Below are 19,921 nucleotides of genomic sequence, written 5' to 3'. Positions count from 1 at the left end.
CATCCCTTGTTAAAAAGACTATTGTTTCCCCCATTGAATTATCTTAGGGAACCATTTGACCATAGCTATAAGGGCTAGATGATATTTTTAGCTTAATTTCTAGCCTTCTCAGACTCCTCAATTTGCCAAGCTTTTCCCATCCTTGATGCCTTTGAGCAGGCTGGTCCTTCACCTGACCTCCACTTGTCTTGGCAGCTGACTATCCTCATTCCCCAGATATTGTCTGTCCCCACAGCCTTCCCATCTCCCCGAGGCAGTCAGGTTCAGGGCTCTCGGAGCCTTTTGCTCACCCCTCTGTCTATCATTGCTCTATTCACCTTGTATTAAAGTTATTTTTTCATGAGTGGGTATACTTTGAGAGCTCCAAGATCAGCAGCTGTGTCTTATTCCTCTTTGAAGCACGTAGCACAGTGCCTGGCACTTAACAGGTGTTTTAGGAACGTTAGTTGAATGACCATTGACTGAAATTTCTGAAAATTATGACTATGCTGAGGACTTTAATGGGAAAACAAAAGGGTAACTTATTGGACCAATGCCTCCCATCCTCTCTCTTTCTCCAATTCCAGAGCATAGTATTGATTCGTTTGTTTGTTTGTTTAAGAAGTTTCTATTGAGTATCTATACCATGCTAGGCATTGAGCTAGAAGCTGCAGATAACATGGTGAACACACACAGACATCGCCCCTCACCCTTAATAGTGTGTACAGTCCAGTGGGTGAAATCAGAGTTCATCAAATAATCATGCAAATGTGAAAAATGTGAGCGCATGTCATCCAACCATCTCTTGTGCTCTCACCTACCTCCGCTTGTGTGTTTGTTGACAATTTGGCCACCTGGCTCCCTGACTTCCTCTGAACCTCTACTCCTGCCATTGTCCACAGCGACTTTAAGATCCACGTAAATGACCATCCATCACTTTGCCTTTCCTTTCTTTTTTTTTCTACTGTTTTTTGCCTTCTCAAAGCCCCAGTGCATGGTTGCATATTCTAGTTGTAAGTCCTTCTAGTTCTTCTACGTGAGCTGCCGCCACACCATGGCCACTGACAGATAAATGGTGTGGTTCTGCGACCAGGAACTGAACCTGGGCCACCAAAGTGGTGAAAGTGCCGAACTTTAACCACTTGGCCATCAGGGCTGGCTCCCTGCCTCTCCTTTCTTTCGTTTTTTTTTTAGAAGGATTAGCCCTGAGCTAATGTCCACCACCAATCCTACTCTTTATGCTGAGGAATGCTGGCCCTGAGCTAACATCCGTGCCCATCTTCTTCTACTTTATATGTGGGATGCCACCTCAGCATGGCTTGATAAGTGGTGCCTAGGTCCACACCAGGGATCCGAGCTGGTGAACCCTGGGCCACTGAAGTGGAGCACATAAACCTAACTGCTATGACACTGGGCCAGCCCCCTGCCTCTCCTTTCTTGTTGCCACATTGCCATGATCCCCCTCCTCCACTCCACCTCAGTCACAGAGTCACAGACCTTGTCATAACGATAGCACCTCTGAAGTCTCCATTCCAGCCAGCCCAGGCGGACCGCCACTACATACCTTCCCAGCTCAGCTCTCCCAGGACTCCAGTTCCAACCATTCTCCGACCCTCACGAGATCTTCAGCCCATCACTTTTTTCACTGTCCCCCACCAGCCCTGACCCAGGCCCGCCCTTTCCTCCTCGCCCAACCTGGACGCTGTGGCCAGTATAACAAATGCTCTGTGCCTCCTTTGCTCTGCTGTGTCACCTGCCTAGACCCCAACCCAGGTGAAACCCAACAGGGTGCTCCTTTGCACCCACATCTGGGCTGCAGCATCACGGCTGGAGAGGACACCCACAACTGCCCGGCAGGTCTTGTTTCACGTTTAAGTCTGCGAATGAGTGGACCGCCTCGGCACTGCCCAACGATGCTCCTGCTGTCCCTGGTCACTCTGCCCCTCTCCAAGATGGCTGTGTGTACCTCTTCCCGTTTTCTCCAGCTCCACTGCCCTTCTCCTGCCTGTTCTGGGCTGATGACCTCATCTTCCTACTCACTGAGAAAGCAGAGCCCGGCTGATGCTCATTACCCACCCTAAACTCACGAACCTCCAGCATCGAAACGTACATGCTCTGCCCTCTCTCCTGTTGCAAATTACAAACTGTTCCTGTGCCTGTGTAATGCCAATCTCTCCACCCGGGCCCTGGGTCCCGTTCTTCCTCACCTACTCAAGGACTGACTGCAATTATCTCCTTTCTCGTGAATCACCAATGTCGCCCTCTCCGCCGGAGCGTTCCCCTCAGCATACAGATATGCTGTAAAACTTGCCATCTTGAAACAAAATAGAAAACAAAACAGAAACAGCCTCCATAGGGCTCATGTGCTCCCTGGCCCCTGCCTGATTTCTCTGCTCCTCCTTGTAGCAAAATTCCTCAAAAGACTTGGCATGTCCTCCAACCTTATTTAGTACTTTCCCAGTTTGCTCTCTCAACTCCAGCCACACTGGCCTTCTGCTGTTCTTTGGACTCACTAAGTTCATTCCCGTCCCAGGGCCTTTGCCCCTGCTGTTCCTTCTACCGGGAGTCATCTCTCCACGCACCTGTGCATGGTTCACTCTCTTATTTCACTGAGGTCTCTGTTTAAATGTCATCTGCTCAGAAAGGCTTTCTCTGCTGCCATTATCTGAAATGGTCACCCTGTCCCTGCCACCACACTAATCCTCACCCAGCTTTATTTTCTTCATGACATTTAGCACAGCCCGACATCCCATTATACATGTACATCTTTATTTGATTATTGTCTCTTCTTTTGTTAGAATGGAAGCTTCCTGGGGGCGTCTTTTGTTCACATTATATCCCCAGCCCCCAGAAGACTGTCTGACACATAGTGGACGCTCAAAAACTATGAATTAATGAATGATGAATGGCTGTACATGATTCTCTGAGACTATAGAGTGGAAGGTGGAGAAAGCTTCCTTGAGGAAGTGTGATACACTGATATTGGGACGAAAAGAGAGGGTTAACCTGGTAAGGTAGGGAGGGACAAATGTTCCAGACAAAGGGAGCGTGCAAAGGTCCTGGGGCTGGAAAGAATGAAGCCAATTGGACAAGCTAAGAGAAAGCCTGCACGTGAGCACAGGGAATGAGAGGGAGCCAGTGTGAAGTGGGCAGGAGCCAGCCACGCAGGGCCTAGAGGACTGTGGCCCAGCTCTGGCTTCTGTCCTAAAAGCAGTGGGAAGCTTTGCATGAAAGGCACAATGCGATTAGATTTGCATTTGAAGAGATCCCCCGACCCACTTACTATTGCTAATAATGACGATATGATGATGGTGATAAACGCTGGCATTTGTCGAATGAAAGGTCTTTTCAAAGTGTTTTCACATCCTCTATTCCAGCCTCCGCTTGTTGAATCCATCGACAAGAGCTGCGGACTTGAGCATATGGTGTGGGCCTGTTACAGGGATCGCATTTCCTGAATCCCAAATCAGGGCACACGGTCTGACAAAGCCCTTTTAAAATATATATATATATACACACAAAGCTAAGCATGCCAATCACATTTAATTACACATTTAACAAACTGCTTGAATTAAAAACAAAAAATGCCCGGCCATTGAGATTATTCCAGAAGGTTAGGGGGAAGTTGTTACTGGAAGTAGTACCCCATCCTCACCAAGATGCACCACACCTTTAGAGTGACATGTCCTAACAGTGTTGGGCCGTAAGCTCAACAGATCTTGACAACGATTTAAAAGTCAACCAAAGTTCTTCTCCCGCCTCCCCTGAAAAGCAGGGCCAGCGTGAGCCAGCCCTGAGGGCCCGGTGGTTGAAGTTTGGCGCTCTCACCGCTTTGGCGGCCTGGGTTTGTTTCCTGGGCGCGAAACCACACCACTCGTCTGTCAGTAGCCATGCTGTGGCGGTGGCCCACGTGAAAGAACTAGAAGGACTTACCGCTAGGATATACCGCCATGCACTGGGGCTTTGGGGAGGAAAAACAAAATGAAACAGAAAACAAAAAAAGAGGAAGATTGGCAACAGATGTTAGCTCAGGGTGGGTCTTTCCCTGAGGGAAAAAAAACCAAAGGCAAGGGCTCCTGTGAGTCTGGGGTCCTACTCTTGTTTTGGGGGGTGGACGGAAAGGCAGAGGGAAGGCTGAGGCCTCGACCTCTTGGGGGCCAAGGGCTCAGGGAGTCACGAGCAGAGTGTTCCTTTGGGGAGATGTCCCAGGTTAATATGCTCTGCCCGTTGCTCTCGTGAGCCTTGAGTGACGGGAAACCGCTGAGTTTATGAATGGGAGACACACCCCCAGCGAAGGCAGGAGAGGACAGTGAGTAGGACCAGGGGCAGACGGGGATGGACAAAGATTCCCCATTTAATAGAAACTAGAGATGTAGGTGCCCACACGCACGCAAATACACACGAGGACGCTGAAGGCGAGTCCTTCTCTGGGTCTGTCTGGGATGTGGGCAAAGGGGCTTAGGGTGACCTTGCAAATGGACTGGCAGTCCTTAGGAAGTGTTTCTAGAAGTCTCCTGGAGAAAAGCAAGAAGAGAGGGCGACTTTCTGGGCAATGACTGTGGAGAACGGTCAGAAAGGAGAAAGCGGGGAGACCTCTGGGGACCAGGGAATTTATGGCAATCAGCCGTCAGAACTGGGGACATCAATGAGTCACGTTCCTTCCCTTTGCTATTAGTAATTGGCCGGGAAATAAAAGGCTGTGATGTGGTTTTATAACTGCTTTCAAGTAGCGAGAAGGTTTTCCTTTGGAAGATGGGCACGAGCTGTTTGCAGACCTTAGGAGGGAAAAATGGCTCATTCTCCCGCTGGGTCTAGGTTTCAAGAGCTTTTCGGCTCAAATGTAAGAGCTGCCTGGCCCTGGGGTGGCTCAGCGATGACTCAGGGAGGCCTCGGGGTGTCCTGAGGTCTGAGCACAGGCTGCGGAGTTGGGGATCCCGTGGGAGGTGTGGGGTCCTCCCCCTAAGGCTCCTCCCCTAGGCGGGAGTGGGGGGCAGCGTGGGACTGCCCCTCAGCACCTGCCCACAGCCCGGGGTGCTCTGGAGGGGGCCTCACATGGTGAATGCAACCACTCTCCGGGAAGGCCAATTTCCCCTCCTCTGGGGACAGAGTGGCCGGGTGCGCCATCTGGATGACGAGTGCAAAGGGCCGGTGTCCTCTCCAGCGCCATTTGACGTGAGAAGTATGACAGAAGGAAAGCCAAGTGGGAAGAGACAGCGGTCTTAACCAATGGTCCTTAATACATGACCACGTGAACTCACTTCTAGGGCCCCTCTGAGGAAGGGGCACAGGCGTGTGCGCACACGTGCGTGTGTGTGTGTGTGTCGGGGGTTCCTGAAGTTTCCTTAGCTTCAGGGTAAGTCTGGCTGTGCTGCCCAACACTGTACATGATGTCCTTGCACCGTCACAATATTCCTATGAGGTAAATACTCTTCTTTCTCCATTTTCCAGGAGACCAAGACTTGGGAAAGTTAAGAACTTGTCACACAACTAGGGTGTGGGAGGGCAGGAATTTGAACCAGGTCGCCCCGACTCCAGAGTGTGCATCTCTAGCCACCCCTCTCCCCTGCCTCCTCTTAGCCTCCAGGAGCTTATCGTTTCCCAGAGAAGCCAAGCACGTGTAAGTACTTCCCTCACTTCCTTCCAGTCTCTGCTCTATGCCACCTCATCAAAAAGAGAGGGTTAACCGGGTGAGGTAGGGAAGGACAAGTCTTCCAGACAAAAGGAGCGTGCAAAGGTCCTGGGGCTGGAAGGAGAGTGGTGAATTGGATAAGCTGAGAGAAAGCCTGCATGGGAGCACAGGGAATGAGAGAGAGCTGGTATGAGGAGGGCAGGAGCTAGGCCATGCCATTCCTCCTACGTAGAATAGTCCCCCATCCGCAATCCTGTTCTAATTTCCTCTAGTGTACTCTTCTTCTTCTTTTTTTTCTGGTGAGGAAGATTGGCCCTGAGCTAATATCTGTTGCCAATCTTCCCTTTATTTTCCTCCCCAAAGCCCCAGTACAGAGTTGTATATCCTAGTTGTAGGTCATTCTAGTTCTTCTATGTGGGATGCCACCACAGCATGGCTCGACGAGCAGTGTGTAGGTCCACGCCCAGGATCCAAACCAGTGACTCCCAGGCTGCTGAAGCATAGTGCACAAACCCAACCACCGGGCCATGGTGCTGGCCCCCTCTCTATTTATTTTCTTTCCCCCTCCCCGCTGCTAGAATGTGAGCTTCATGAGGGCAAGGACTTCACCTGTTTTGCTCAGGGCTGTGTGCCCAGTGCCTAGGACGCTGTCTGGCAATGTAGAAGGCATTCACTATGCATTTATTGAATTAACCAATTACACAATTAAATAGTTATCATAACCCCTGTTTTTGGTAAACGCCTGAAGAGTGGTTCAGCCAACAGGTGCTATAGTGATTAAAAGACCAAAACCTTTTCAAACCAGGGGATTATTGGAGCAGGTTTCCGAAAGGAAGTTGGCCCGTGAAGGATGGCTAAGCTAATACATATATTTAGGAGGCAGTGGTTGGGGGAGGGAGGGTATGGGTAGCGGTCCAGCAGGCTGCTTGGCATGCCTCCCAGCCTCCGCCAGCCTCCTTGGATGTGGGCCTCTGTGCTATATTCACACCTCATCTAAGTGGGTTGTGAAACGCAGGCACTGGCTACCAAGGGATGCTATGGTTTCTCCTTCCTTGGAGATCTGTAAAAATAGGAATAAGCGATCAACTGTCCTAAATTCTGGAGGAAGGGAAGCGCTGGCATGGTTGGCTCCTGCAGTGTGTCGGGCACTTTAACCTAGTCATGTGATACAAGCATCTCAAGAACTCGTGAGGTTGGCACTATTATCATTCCCCCCATTTCGCCGATGAGGAAACTGAGGCTCGGGGAAGGTAAGTGGTTGTGCAAGTTCACGCACCTGGCACGAGATGCGTCTCTCTGACGGCAGAGCCTATGGTCTTCCCACCGCCCTCTGAGGCTCGGATCTCTCTTCCAGGCCCTCTTTTCAGGACTTGCACAATCTGTATTAGAACAGCACTTGGCACTTCATAAGGCTGACAGTAATCAGCAGACTTGTGACAATGATGGTAGCAAAAGTGGCTCCTGTCACATCACTGAATCCTATTGATCCTGGGGCAACGTTTCTCTGAGGTGGGAGGCTGGACCGCAACCTGTTCATGGCCCCCCTTCAGCGTTGCTCTAGTTACAAAGAGATGGTGTGAGTCGCGGTAGTAATTTGTTAGTCTAGGGGAATTTGGATTCAGGCAGTCCCTGAATTCCACACTGGGCACCAGTGTGGAGGGGTGGTGGCATTAGTGCATTGATGGGTTGTTACACCCCTGTGGGGAGAGAGACGTGAAAGTAAGTGTGTAAGACTTTTATAGGGAAGACGCAGACAGCGGGGAAAGTGAAACCCAGGGCTTGGAAGGTGCGTGAACTTGACCCCTTATGCATGTCGTTTGAGTAGTGGCATGGGGCTTTGACATCAGACGGTCCTGGGTTCAAATCCTCACTCTGCCATTTCCTACTGGGCAGTCTGGGCCGAGTCAGATGACGCTTCTGTGTCCATCGGCGTTCTTTGCGTGCGTGCACTAGAAACCAACTGTGTCTGCCTTGGGCAGGGGGAGCTCACAGACTGGACAGAAAAGCCTCAGCCCCTGACCTCAGAAAGGGCTGATGGATGTGTCCGTCTTCCCTAGTCTGAGTGTTACTCCATGCAGGCTGAGCATTACAGGAGAGACCTGGGTCCCACGCCACCCTCTGGGCAGGGGGGCGCAGGCTTTGACTGTCGGTTTCCATCATGACCGTATCCAACGAAGGAGGGGCGTTCCCTGAAGCAGAATCGGGGCAGAAACATCGAACAGTAACTGCTGCCTCTGAGCCTCAGTTTACGCATCTATTAAATGGGGGTCATGATGCTGCCCTGCAGAGTTTCGTTCTAAGGATTGGAGTTAATATATCTAAACAGGTTTGCACAAAAAACTTCTAGGAAGCAGTAGTTATTGCTATAATGTAGTCAAATCTTTTTTATTCTTTTTGCAGATGGTCCGTGGTAACTTTTATTTGTGAATTCCAGTGTGCATCTTTTAAAGAAAAGGAACACATCCCTGCATCACTTAAATCATATCAATATCAGTGGTAAGACAATTAATAATAATTCCTTTATATCATCTAATAATGTCCATATTCATATTTCTTTGGTGACTTTTAAATCCAGCCCGATGACTTGCACAGCGGGTTCTCTCTCTGGTCTCAGGGAGAATAAGCTCGTTGTAATGTTTGCGTGAGCCGCAGTTGGGAACGTACGTCTGTTACAGGAAAGAAAATCATGGACTGTATTTCAAGACTAAATAGAGGCGATGTGGGATTTCCCTCTGTTTTGGTATATTCAGGTCACCACTCCCCTTATTAGTGTCGTCTGTATTTAACACTGCCACAGTTAATAAAGTCTTTGGTGGTTAAACACGTACACTAAATCCCCTTCTACTCTGGGGTATGAGTCCAAGTCTTCCAGCACAATTCAGCAAACATTTATTGAGTGCCTACTATATGCAAGGGATTTCTCCTTATAACCACTCTCGTGGAGTTTTCGAGCTAAACTTAAGTTTTTTTTTCCCCCAGTAAATTTTATACATCGGGAGCCAGATTTGGCTGTCTAAAGTGGGAGAGAAGGAGCAATCGCATTACAGAATTACTTATCTATGAATTTTAAGATCTACTAAAAGGAACCCTCCTGGGTCCTTTGGGGACAAACATTTCATAATATAAATGTTTAAAAATCTACCAAGGTTTTTTTAAAGGTTAGCCGCTTTGTTTCTTCTCGCCAAGTGATGCTTTTCCTACCAAATACAAGGGCAAGAGATTTGCGAAGAAGAGTGTTCTGCTGAATCTAGGAAACTATAGCCTTTGGGGCCCTGTTGAAGCAGAGAAAGACAGTAATTCCCAATCTGGAGTCTTCCCCAAAGACCGCTGTTTCTAGTTCCTTGAGCCAGAAATCGCTGCTGCCAAGACAGCAAAAAGAAAAAGAAAAGTTCCAAGCCAGGGTTAAAAAGGTACAAAATATAGTGTCTTATAAGACCAGATGTGAGCAACGATGTGGGGAAACGGGCCCCCTTAGACCATATGGCAGCAGGAGCATGAATAGATACAACCTTTCTGGGGGCACTTTGGAAACACGATCAAAGGCCTTAAAAATGATTGTACTTTTGGAATTGATGCCCCCAAAATAAATAGGGCTATATTCAAAGATTTATCCATACGAATCATCATTGCAATGTTGTGTAATAGTGGAAAATTGGAAGTAATCTAAATGTCCAACCACAGGGACTGATGTAGCTTGGTTCAATAATTTATAGGCATCCTTCCATGATGGGATGCTAGTCAAGCATTGAAGTGACGTTGGAGACTGGGGCTGTCAGTCAGGGTCCGCAGGTCAGGGAATCCCTGAAATTATATGCAAAATTGTGTGTGTCTATGTGTGTGTGTGCATATTTTGGGTGGGTGGGAGGTTTCTTACAGATTCTCAGATAGGTACATGACACAAAAGAGTCAAAAATCACCATTGTAGAGGTCAACATCATCCTGGTCCCAAAGCCAGACAAGGATGACACAAAGAAGGAAAATTACAGGTCAATATCGCTGATGAACATAGATGGAAAAAGCTTCAACAAAATATCGGCAAACCAAATACAGAAATACTTGAAAAGGATCATACACCATGATCAAGTGGGATTTATACCAGGGACACAGGGATGGTTCAACATCTGCAAATCAATCAATGTGATACACCACATCAACAAAATGAGGAATAAAAACCACACGATCATCTCAATAGATGCAAAGAAAGCATTTGATAAGATCCAACATCCATTTATAATAAAAACTCTTAATAAAATGGGTATAGAAGGAAAGTACCTCAACATAATAAAGGCCATATATGACAAACCCACAGCCAACAGCATACTCAGTGGTGAAAAACTGAAAGCCATCCCACTGAGAACAGGAACAAGACAAGGGTGCCCACTCTCACCACTCTTATTCAACATAGTACTGGAGGTTTTGGCCAGAGTAATTAGGCAAGAAAAAGAAATAAAAGGAATCCAAATAGGGAGTGAAGAATTGAAACTCTCGCTGTTTGCAGACGACATGATTTTATATATAAAAACCCATAAAGAATCCATCAGAAAACTATTAGAAATAATCAGCAACTACAACAAAGTTGCAAGGTACAAGATCAACTTAGAAAAATCAGTTCCATTTCTATACTGTAATAACAAACTAACAGGAAGAGAACTCAAGAATACAATCTCATTCACAATCATGACAAACAAAATAAAATACCCAAGAATAAATTTAACCAAGGAGGTGAAAGACCTATACAATGAAATCTAGAAGACATTATTGAAAGAAATGGATGATGACATAAAGAAATGGAAGATATTCCATACTCATAGATTGGAAGAATAAACATAGTTAAAATGTCCATACTACCTAAAGCAATCTACAGTTTCAGATAAAGAAGATGTGGTATATGTATACAATGGAATACTACTGAGCCATAAAAAGGACAAAATTGTCCTATTTGCAACAACATGGGGTATGATGTTAAGTGAAATAAGCCAGACAGAGAAAGACAAACACTATATGATTTCACTCCTATGTAGAAGATAAACAAATACATGGACAAAGAGAACAGATTAGTGGTTACCAGAGGGCAAAGGGGTTGGGGATGGGCACAAGGAGTAACGGGGCACATATGTATGGTGACTGACAAATGATAATGTACAACTGTAATTTTACAATGTTAAAAACTACCATGACCTCAATAAAAAATAATCACCATTGTAGAAAATATTTAAAGTAGAAAGATGTTGACAACATCTTATTAAGTGAGAAAGGGAAGGATAAGTTAAAAGCAAATATAAGATGATCTCATTTTTGTAAAACATGTATATGCATGCGTGTGTGTGTGTGTGTATGTGTGTGTAGGAAAAACATTAAAAGCTTATCCACCACAATGGTAATCATGGTTATCTCAAATGGTAGGATTATAGGTGATATTTTCTTTTTTCTTTGTTGTATTTTCTAAAATTGTTATCCGTGGCCATATATTACTATTATAGTTTAAAAAAACAACCTTTTTTTTTAACATAAGAGTATGGACCCTGCAGCCTAGAACCACACTGCCTGGGTCCCAACTTCTCAGCTGACGGTCCTACAGTGAGTTTCTTAACTTCTCTAGGCCTTAATTTCCTCATCTGTAAAATGGAGATGATAACAGTTCCTGTCAACAGCTGTAAAACACAAGGGGTGGCACCAGGTCAGTGCTCAGTGAAGGCTGACTATTGTTAGCAAAACAAAGGTGAGGCACTGTGTTGTGCTAACGACATTTGGAGGGACACAGACTTAGGTGTGACTAGGTTCACCACTCCTTAGCTGGTGACCCCATTGTATGAGCCTTACTTTTTCCATCTGTAAAATGGATGCAATAATATTTACCTGGCTGGGCTGATTTCAGCCCTAGAGAAATACATGTGCCTAATGCAATCACATTAGGATAATACTATCACATTAGGATAACTCTAGACTCATAGAATGAGTTAGGAAGTATTCCCTCTGCTTCTATCCTTTGAGAGATTGTCTATTTCTATAATTTCTTCCTTAAATTTTTGGTAGAATTCACCGGTGAACCCATCTGGGCCTGATGCTTTCTGTTTTGAGGGGTTATTAATCACTGATTCTATTTCTTTAATATACATAGGCCTATTCAGATTGTCTATTTCTTCCTGTGTGAGTTTTGGCAGACCGTGCCTTTCAAATAATTGGTTCATTTTATCTAGGTTTTCAAATGTGTGGGCATAAAGTTGTTTATAATATTCCTTGATTATCCTCTTAATGTTCATAGGATCTGTAGTGATGTCCTATCTTTCATTTCTGATGTCAGTAATTTGCGTTCTCTCTTATTTTTGCTTAGTTACCCTGGCTAAAGGCTTATCAGTGTTATTTATATTTTCAAAGAATCAGCTTTTGTTAATTTCTCTATTGGTTTCCTGTTTTCAATTGCATTGGTTTCTGCTCTAATTTTTATTATTTCTTTTCTTCTTACTTTGGATTTAATTTGCTCTTCTTTTTCGAGTTTCCTAAGGTGGAAGTTCAGATGATTGATTTTAGATCTTTCTTTTTTTCTAAGATATGTACTCAGTGCTATAAATTTCCCTCTAAGCACTGCATTTGCTGCCTCTCACAAATTTTGATAAGTTGCATTTTCATTTTTATTTAGCTCAAAATATTTTAAAATTTCACTTGAGACTTCTTCTTTGAGTCGTGTGTTATTTAGAAGTGTGTTGTTTAATCTCCAAGTATTTGGGGATTTTCCACTTATCTTGCTGTCATTGATTTACAGTTTAATTCCATTGTGGTCTGAGAGCAGACGTTGTGTGGTTTAGCTTCTTTCCGTTTTGTTAATGTGTGTTTTATGGCCAGAATGTGATCTGCCTTGGTGAGTGTTCCATGTGAACTTGAGAAGCATGTGCATTCTCCTGTTGTTGGATGAAGTAGTCTATAGATGTCAATTACGTCCAGCTGATTGATGGTCCTATTGAGTTCAACTATGTCCTCGCTGATTCTCTGCCTGCTGGATCTGTACATTTCTGAGAGAGGGGTGTTGAAGTCTCCTACCATAATCGTGAATTCATCTATTTCTCTTTGCAGTTCTAGCACTTTTTGCCTCATACACATTAAAGATACATACATACATACATTAAGGACTGATATGTCTTCTTGGAGAATTGACCCCTTTATCATTATGTAATGCTCCTCTTCAACCCTGATAACTTTCCTTGCTCTGAAGTCTATTCTGTCTGAAACTAATATAGGTAGTCCTGTTTTCTTTTGATTAGTCTTAGCATGGTATATCTTTTTCCATCCATTTACTTTTTTTTTTTTCTGAGGAAGATTCGCCCTGAGCTAACAACTGTGCCAGTCTTCCTCTATTTTGTATTTGGGTTGCCACCACTGCCTGGTCACTGATGAGTGGTGTATGTCCACGCCTGGGAACTGAGCCAGGGCCGTCAAAGTGGAGCATGCCAAACTTAACCACTAGGCCACAGGGCCAGTCAACCATCCATTTACTTTTAATCTATATATGTCTTTATAATAACATGGGTTTCTTCTCAACAACATATAGTTGGTTCTTGTTTTTTGATCTACTCTGACAATCTGTCTTTTAATTGGTTTATTTAGACCATCGATGTTTAAAGTGACTATTGATATAGTCGGATTAATATCTGCCATATCTGTTACTGTTTGCTATTCATTGCCTTTTGTTCTTTGTGCTTATTTTTGTCTTCCACTCCTTTTTTTCCTTTCATGGTTTTAATTGAGCACTTTATATGATTCCATTTTCTCTCCTTTCTTAGCATATCAGTTATACTTTTTTTTTATACTTTTTTTTACTCTTGTTAGTGGTTACCCTAGAGTTTGCAACATACATTTACAACTAATTCAATTCTGCTTTCAAATAACATGATACCATTGCACGGGTAGTGCAAGTACCTTATGAAAACAAAATAATCCCAATTTCCCTGTTCTGTCCTGTGTTCAGTTGCTGTCATTCCTTTCACTTACACATAAGCATGTGAGCACACATACACACACATATACATACACATAATGGAATACATTTTTGCTATTATTATTTTGAACAAACTGTTATCTGTTCAATCAATTAAGAATAAGAAAAATAAATGTTTTTATTTTGTCTTCACTTGTTCCTTCTCTAATGCTCTTTCTTTCTTTCTGTAAATGTAAGCTTTTGACTGACATCATTTTCCTTCTCTCTAAAGAACTTCTTTTAATATTCCTGCAAGGCAAGTCTACTAGCAACAAACTTCCACATTTTTTGGTGTGTCTGAGAAAGCCTTTATTTCTCCTTTACTTGTGAAGTATAATTTCAAAGGGTACAGAATTCTAGGTTGGTGGGTTTTTTCTCTCAGTACTTTAAGTATTTCACTTTTCTCTCTTCTTGCTTGTGTGGTTTCTCAGGAAGTGTTGGATGTATTTCTTATCTTTGCTCCTCTACAGGTAAGGTATTTTTTCCTCTGGCTTCTTTTAAGATTTTTTTCTTTATCTTTTATTTTCTGCATTTTGAATATAATATGCCTAGGTGTAGTTTTTTGGCATGTACCCTGCTTGGTGTCCTGGACCTGTGGTTTGGTGTCTGACATTAATTTGAGGAAATTCTCAGTCATTGTTGCTTCAAATATTTCATCTGTTCCTTTCTCTTTTTTTTCTCCTTCTGGTATTCCCATTATGTGTATATTATACCTTTTGTAGTTGTCCCACAGTTCATAGAGATTCTGTTCTATTTTCACCATTCTTTTTTCTCTTTACTTTGCAATTTTGGAAGTTTCTATTGAGACATCCTCAAGCTCAGCAATTCTTTCCTCAGCTGTGCCCAGTCTACTAATGAACCCATCAATGACATTTTTCATTTGTTACAGTGTTTTATCTCCAGCATTTTCTGATTCATTCTTAGAACTTTATCTCTCTGCTTACATTGCCCATCTGCTCTTGCACGCTGTCTGCTTCATCTGTAAAGCCCTTAGCATATTAGTCATAGTTGTTGTAAATTCCCAGTCTGATAATTCCAGCATCCTTGCTATCTCTGAGTCTCGTTCTGATGCCTGTTCTGTCTCTTCAAGCTGTGTTTGGTGGGCTTTTTTTTTTTTTTGCCTTTTAGTATGTTTTGTAATTTCTTATTGATGGCTGGACGTGATGTACTGGGTAAAAGGAACGGTAGTAAATGGGCCTTTAGTAATGGAGGGTAAAGTGCGTGGGGAGGGAAGCATTCTACAGTCCTATGATTACGCCCCATCTTTCAGTGAGCCTGTGCCTCCCAACTGTGAAATTCACAGGTGCTTTTCAGCCCCTCCTCCTTAGGTGGGACAGGATGGCTAGAGAGGGCTGGAGTTGGGTATTGCCCTTCTCCATGTTGGTTCGGCTTTGGAAAATCCCTAATAGTTTAGGCTCTGATAAAATAGTTTCTCTTGAGGGTAAGCCTTGATAAGAACAGAATGGTCTGGTGTATTTCAAAATTATCCCTTTTCCTTTAGCCATGCAGGAAGAAGGAGGGGACCTTCTCCAATGTTCACTAAGAGAACCTAGTTGAGTTTCTGGAGGTAAAACTCACAATGATGGGGACACCCCTCAATGACTGAGTCCCCCTGGAGTTTTTAACTCTCAGACGTGTCCACACTGAGCCTCCAGCAGTTTGTCAATTACAATTTAGGTTTTCCTACCCCAGGGCGGGTTTCCATGGAGGTTTCTGCTCCTGGTCTCTGCTCTGGTCAGTTGTGACTCTATTTACTTGCTTGTCTGTCTCTCCAGATTTTGCCAGTGGTGGTTTGCCCCGAGACCTCACTTCTCTGACGGATCTCGGAAGCATTGTTGCCTTTTCAATTTGTTCAGCTTTTTGCTTGTTGTTAGGACCAAGAAGCAACTTCCAAGCTCCTTGCATGCTGGACCAGAAACTAAAAGTCTCATGCGGAATTTTGCCTTAGCCTCCTGACCGGTTTCCCTCTTCTGCCCTTGCCCACAACACAGCAGCTCAAATGAGACTTTAAAATGTCAATTAGATTCCGTTCCTTTCCTGCTCAAAACCCTCCAGTGGCTCCTCGTCTCACTCTGAGTAAAAGCCAAAGTAGTGGGCCTACCGGGCCCTGTACGTCTGCCTCATCTCCAATACTCTGCCCTGATCACCATCTTCTGTCTGACCACAAGATCTCCTCCAGCCATCCTGGCTGCCTTGGTGTTCCTTGAACTTTCAAGGTTGCTCTTACCACTGGGCCTTTGCACTTGCTGTTCCCTCTGCCTGGAATAGTCTTCCTCCAAACATTTGCATAGCCCAGTCCTTCCCTTTTTTTAGCTCTTGGTTCAAATGTCACCATCACAGTAAGGCATTCCCTGACCACCCTATAGACTATAGGAACTCTTCCCAAATCAGCCCACTGGCTTCTTTCCCTGTTTTATTTTCTCCATAGCATTTATCACTATCTGATATACCATATATTTCACTTTTTTTGTTTGTTTCTTTGTTTACTTTCTTCTCCCACTAGAATGCAAAGCCCATGAGGGCAGGGGTTTTTAATCTGTGCTGTCCACTATCGTATCATCAGTGTCTAAAGTAATACCCGGCATACAATAAGTCCTCGATGAATATTTGTCAAATGGATTATTATCATACTCACATAGATGAGGCAAGGGACGCGGCTAGAGTTCAAATTCAGGTCTTCCTGACTCAAAGCTCGTGTTCTGAACGACTCTGTTACAATGCCATTCAATTCTGTGTAGAATATTGAATATCTGATGCATTCTTCCAAATGGCTATTTCCTAAATTCCTGGCAGTTTTCTATTTCGTAGATCTCACTGGAGTTGATTTTTCTGAGTTGGTGAGAACGCTCTATGAACTGCATCCTAATATTTCCTCGAGATCATTGCATTGCAAAATAGGCTGAAGTCAGAGTCCTCACTGCCTTACCTGCAGGCCCCCCTCTCTTTCATCTCGCTTCACTACACCTGTCTGCCAGCGAAGGCCAGAACAGCATTGCTTCCGGCCAAACGCACTCTCAGGTTAAGTAGTCGCTATCATGCGATCTGCGAAATAAACTATAAAACCCAAACACACCACTGATTGTCCCTCAACTTTGCATGTTTTACGGCTTTTCAATGCCTTCAAATACATTATCTATTTGATGCTTATAATGATGCTCGAGAGATCATTGCTTACCCCTCTGCTGAGATGAAAACACGGGTCACAATTGTGCTGGGACTAGAACTCGGGTCTTCTGACCCCAAAAGCCCAATTCCTCCTCAAACCAAGCTCCCGTCAGCTGATTGCAGTCCTGTTTATCCCCAGCTTTACTCTAAAGTTCTGCCGACGTTCATTCGCACCCAGCACCTGGAATCTTGGTGGTTGAAATGAATTGCGTAGGCAGGGTGAGACCGGCAGTGTTTTGGTCTCGTGTCGTTTTTAGCTGCCCAACATCCTACTCCCTTCTTTTGGTAACAGCTGCAAATTTCAGGTTTGGACAATTACCTCTGCTCCCCGGTTGCAGTCTTAGTTGGGCTGTCTCTCAAGGCGGCAAAGGAGAGGACATTTTACTCAAGCCAAGCCAATCAGATTCAAAGAACTGGGGTCTTAACCAGAATGGCAGAAGGACAAAATGAAGGTGTGCAAGAAGCAGTGTCCTCAGGTGGTTGCTGAGCTCCCATTGCAGGATGTCGTGGCTGTCATTGTTCCCAACTCTTCCAGCCTCATTCTCAGCAGTCTCTTGATTCTGTGAGCTGGTCCTGTCCTCCCGATATATCCCTTGCTTAGGTTAGCCAAAGTTTGTTTCCGTTGCTTGCAACCACAGGATCCTGCCTGGAGTAGGGAAGAATTATGGGACGGCCGGCGTCCTTCAGCAAGGCTGGACTCTTCTTCAAGATAAGCTGGGGTGAGTGAGTGCGCTGTGGTGTTCTCCTAGGTCGTGGATCAGTGTGTGCCGGCCTGCTGGCTTCTCACCTGGGACCTCAGGCCCTGGCATGGGTGTGGGACCTGGCAAGGCCCTCAAGCAAATGAAGGGCCAGGTTGAGGAGGATGTGAGTAGAATAGGGCTTTCGGGTACTCCTTAAGGACTTGGAGGAGAGAACAAGGAGGTTCAGGGGGTCTTAACAGAGGTGCAGGAGTTATCCGGGCAGGAAGAATGAGACCCAAACTTGGAAAACAAGTTTTGCTTTGCTGAGAAAGTTTTGTGAAGGCCATGGCTCCCGTGTCACGTTCAAGGCCCCAATTCTCATATTCTAGATAAATGGAAAAATTATTCAGCAATGATGATGGAATGGGGAGTGGTGCTGGTACATTAAAGGGGGATTCATGGCTGTGATCCCCAACACGCAGAGAACAGAGACTTGTCTCCCGGGCGCCCCCTCCCCACTGCTGGTTGTGACACCCACCACCCACCTTCTCTGCCGTGGACAAAGTTCACCGCGTTTCCCTTGTTCACTCTCACGGGTCCGGTGTAAGTCACTCAGTTGTCCCTTCCAGGCCCTCCTTGCTATTTGGCGGGAATCCGCGTGCTCTGAGAGCCCAGGCAGGCCAGGCATGGTGGCCGGCACGTTCCCGTAGGGCGTACAGGTTCTCACAGCAACTTTGTGAGGTAGGACTATTATCCCGGCTTGTAGATGAGGAAACTGAGCCACTGAGAGGTTAAACAACTTGTCTAAACTAGGTGACATAACTAATAAGTGTCAGAGCCTGCCCTGGACTGGGATTTGGCCAGTTCCAAAGCTCTTCAGGAGTCCTGCAGCTCAGCCCTAACCTGGCTGCTTTCCAGCTCTGTGACGCTTAGGTCCTGTTCAATTATCAGTAAAATAATGGTAGAGGTTGGAGGTGGAGCTGGGTTCCCATCCTGTGCTGACTTTAGTCGGTCGGTTGGTGGCCGTCAGAAGGGCCGTGCTGAGGAATATTCAGAGGTCATGCTAAGTTCATTATGAAAGAGTTCTGTGATCAATTGGTGATGTCTGCCATGGCCTCGGAGTGAGGAGAGACGGTATGTAGGTCACTGTTAGCTATCCCTGGCCTAAGTGATCGTGACGAAATGTTGGTTGTTAAATGTTACAAGTCCTTGATTTAAACATCCTGAACTTTTAATATATAACCCATCCTGCCCATAGTCTTTCCTGTCCTCTTCCTGTTTTTCCTCTGGATACGTCCTCTCAGTTTTCTACAACTGTCCAAAACTCATCGTCTTAGATTCATTGACTCAATTGCTAGAGGATCTCCTCCACCCAAGCTAGGACACATAAATATATCTGTTACCTATTGCTGTGTAGCCAACCATGCCAAAGCTTAACGGCTTAAAACAAAAGTGATTTATTTCTCACGATTCAGTGGCCTCACTGGGTAGCTCTGCCCCACGTGTTGTTGGCTGGGGTCACTCCTGTGCCCACATTCAGTTGAGAACTTGACTGGGGCACCTCGGTTCTCCACAGGTGGCCTTGTGCATCTCCGTGTGGTCTCTTTCTCCAGCAGGATAGCCTGGATCTTCTTCCCACGTGGCAGCTGGGTCCCAGGAAGGACATTCTGAGAGATCAAGCCCTGATGTATACGCACTTCTCAAGCCTCTGCTTGAGTCGCACTTGCCGATGACTAAGGCCCTGGGTAAGTACAGAGTCGGCGTGGCATTCCAGGGGAAGGTAATACACAGGGGCTGAAATACCAGGAGATACGGGTCTTTGGGAGCTGCCCACGTAACGATCTATCATAATAAGCAGTTCCAAATATTCTCAAGAATTCCTACGATGCGTTCAAGTGATCATGAAGCACTTATTGATGAACTAGGTGCTAAGTTATAAGACAGGGCCCTGAGTTTGTGGCATTTCCAGTTCAGTAGCTACATAGAACAGACTCTGCAAGAGAAAGCAATAGAAGCTGGTGGGAGTGGATTCCAACATGCAGTCGTATGTTCCAAAATTTTACTGTGGACCAATTGCTTGGAATATTTTTTACATAAACAAAATGGCTGGGCCACAAAACCTGTTTACCCCGTAATATAGATAAATTGTCATAGGGTGTCCTAAACTTCACACATTTGTGCATCAGGTTCATGGTTTCTCCCATCGACATGTTCACTGGAACAGTTACTTAACATTTTCCTTTGATTCAATTTACTTTTAAGACTTTTTATTTTTAAATAAAATTTTATATCACTGCTGTAAAAGCAAAATCAGTGTCATTTGCCACAAATATGAGTAATATAAATAAATAACATATTAATATAAATAGATGTAAATTCAGCTAAAATGAAAAATAGTGAGCACAGCGAATGCCGGCAAGGACGTGGAGAAACTGGATCACTTATACATTGCTGGGGCAAATGTGCAATGGTAGAGGCACTCTGGAAGGCAGTTGGCCA

At 44.9% G+C, this 19,921-nt stretch overlaps 1 long non-coding RNA gene across 2 annotated transcripts in view; it reads left to right on the top strand.

Annotated features, from left to right (window-relative positions):
- LOC103566490 (uncharacterized) overlaps positions 1 to 19,921 on the top strand; it is a 63,649-nt gene that overhangs the window by 25,946 nt on the left and 17,782 nt on the right. For both annotated transcript variants that reach the window (XR_011524092.1, XR_011524091.1), the window contains exon 2: positions 19,036 to 19,167. This is a non-coding gene — a long non-coding RNA (uncharacterized lncRNA). The remainder of the gene's footprint in view (positions 1 to 19,035; positions 19,168 to 19,921) is intronic.

Source organism: Equus przewalskii, chromosome 11 (assembly GCF_037783145.1).
Source record: "Equus przewalskii isolate Varuska chromosome 11, EquPr2, whole genome shotgun sequence".
Classification (NCBI taxonomy): domain Eukaryota; kingdom Metazoa; phylum Chordata; class Mammalia; order Perissodactyla; family Equidae; genus Equus; species Equus przewalskii.
The sequence above is the reverse complement of the archived record's forward strand: the minus strand, read 5'-3'. Positions and strand labels throughout refer to the sequence as shown.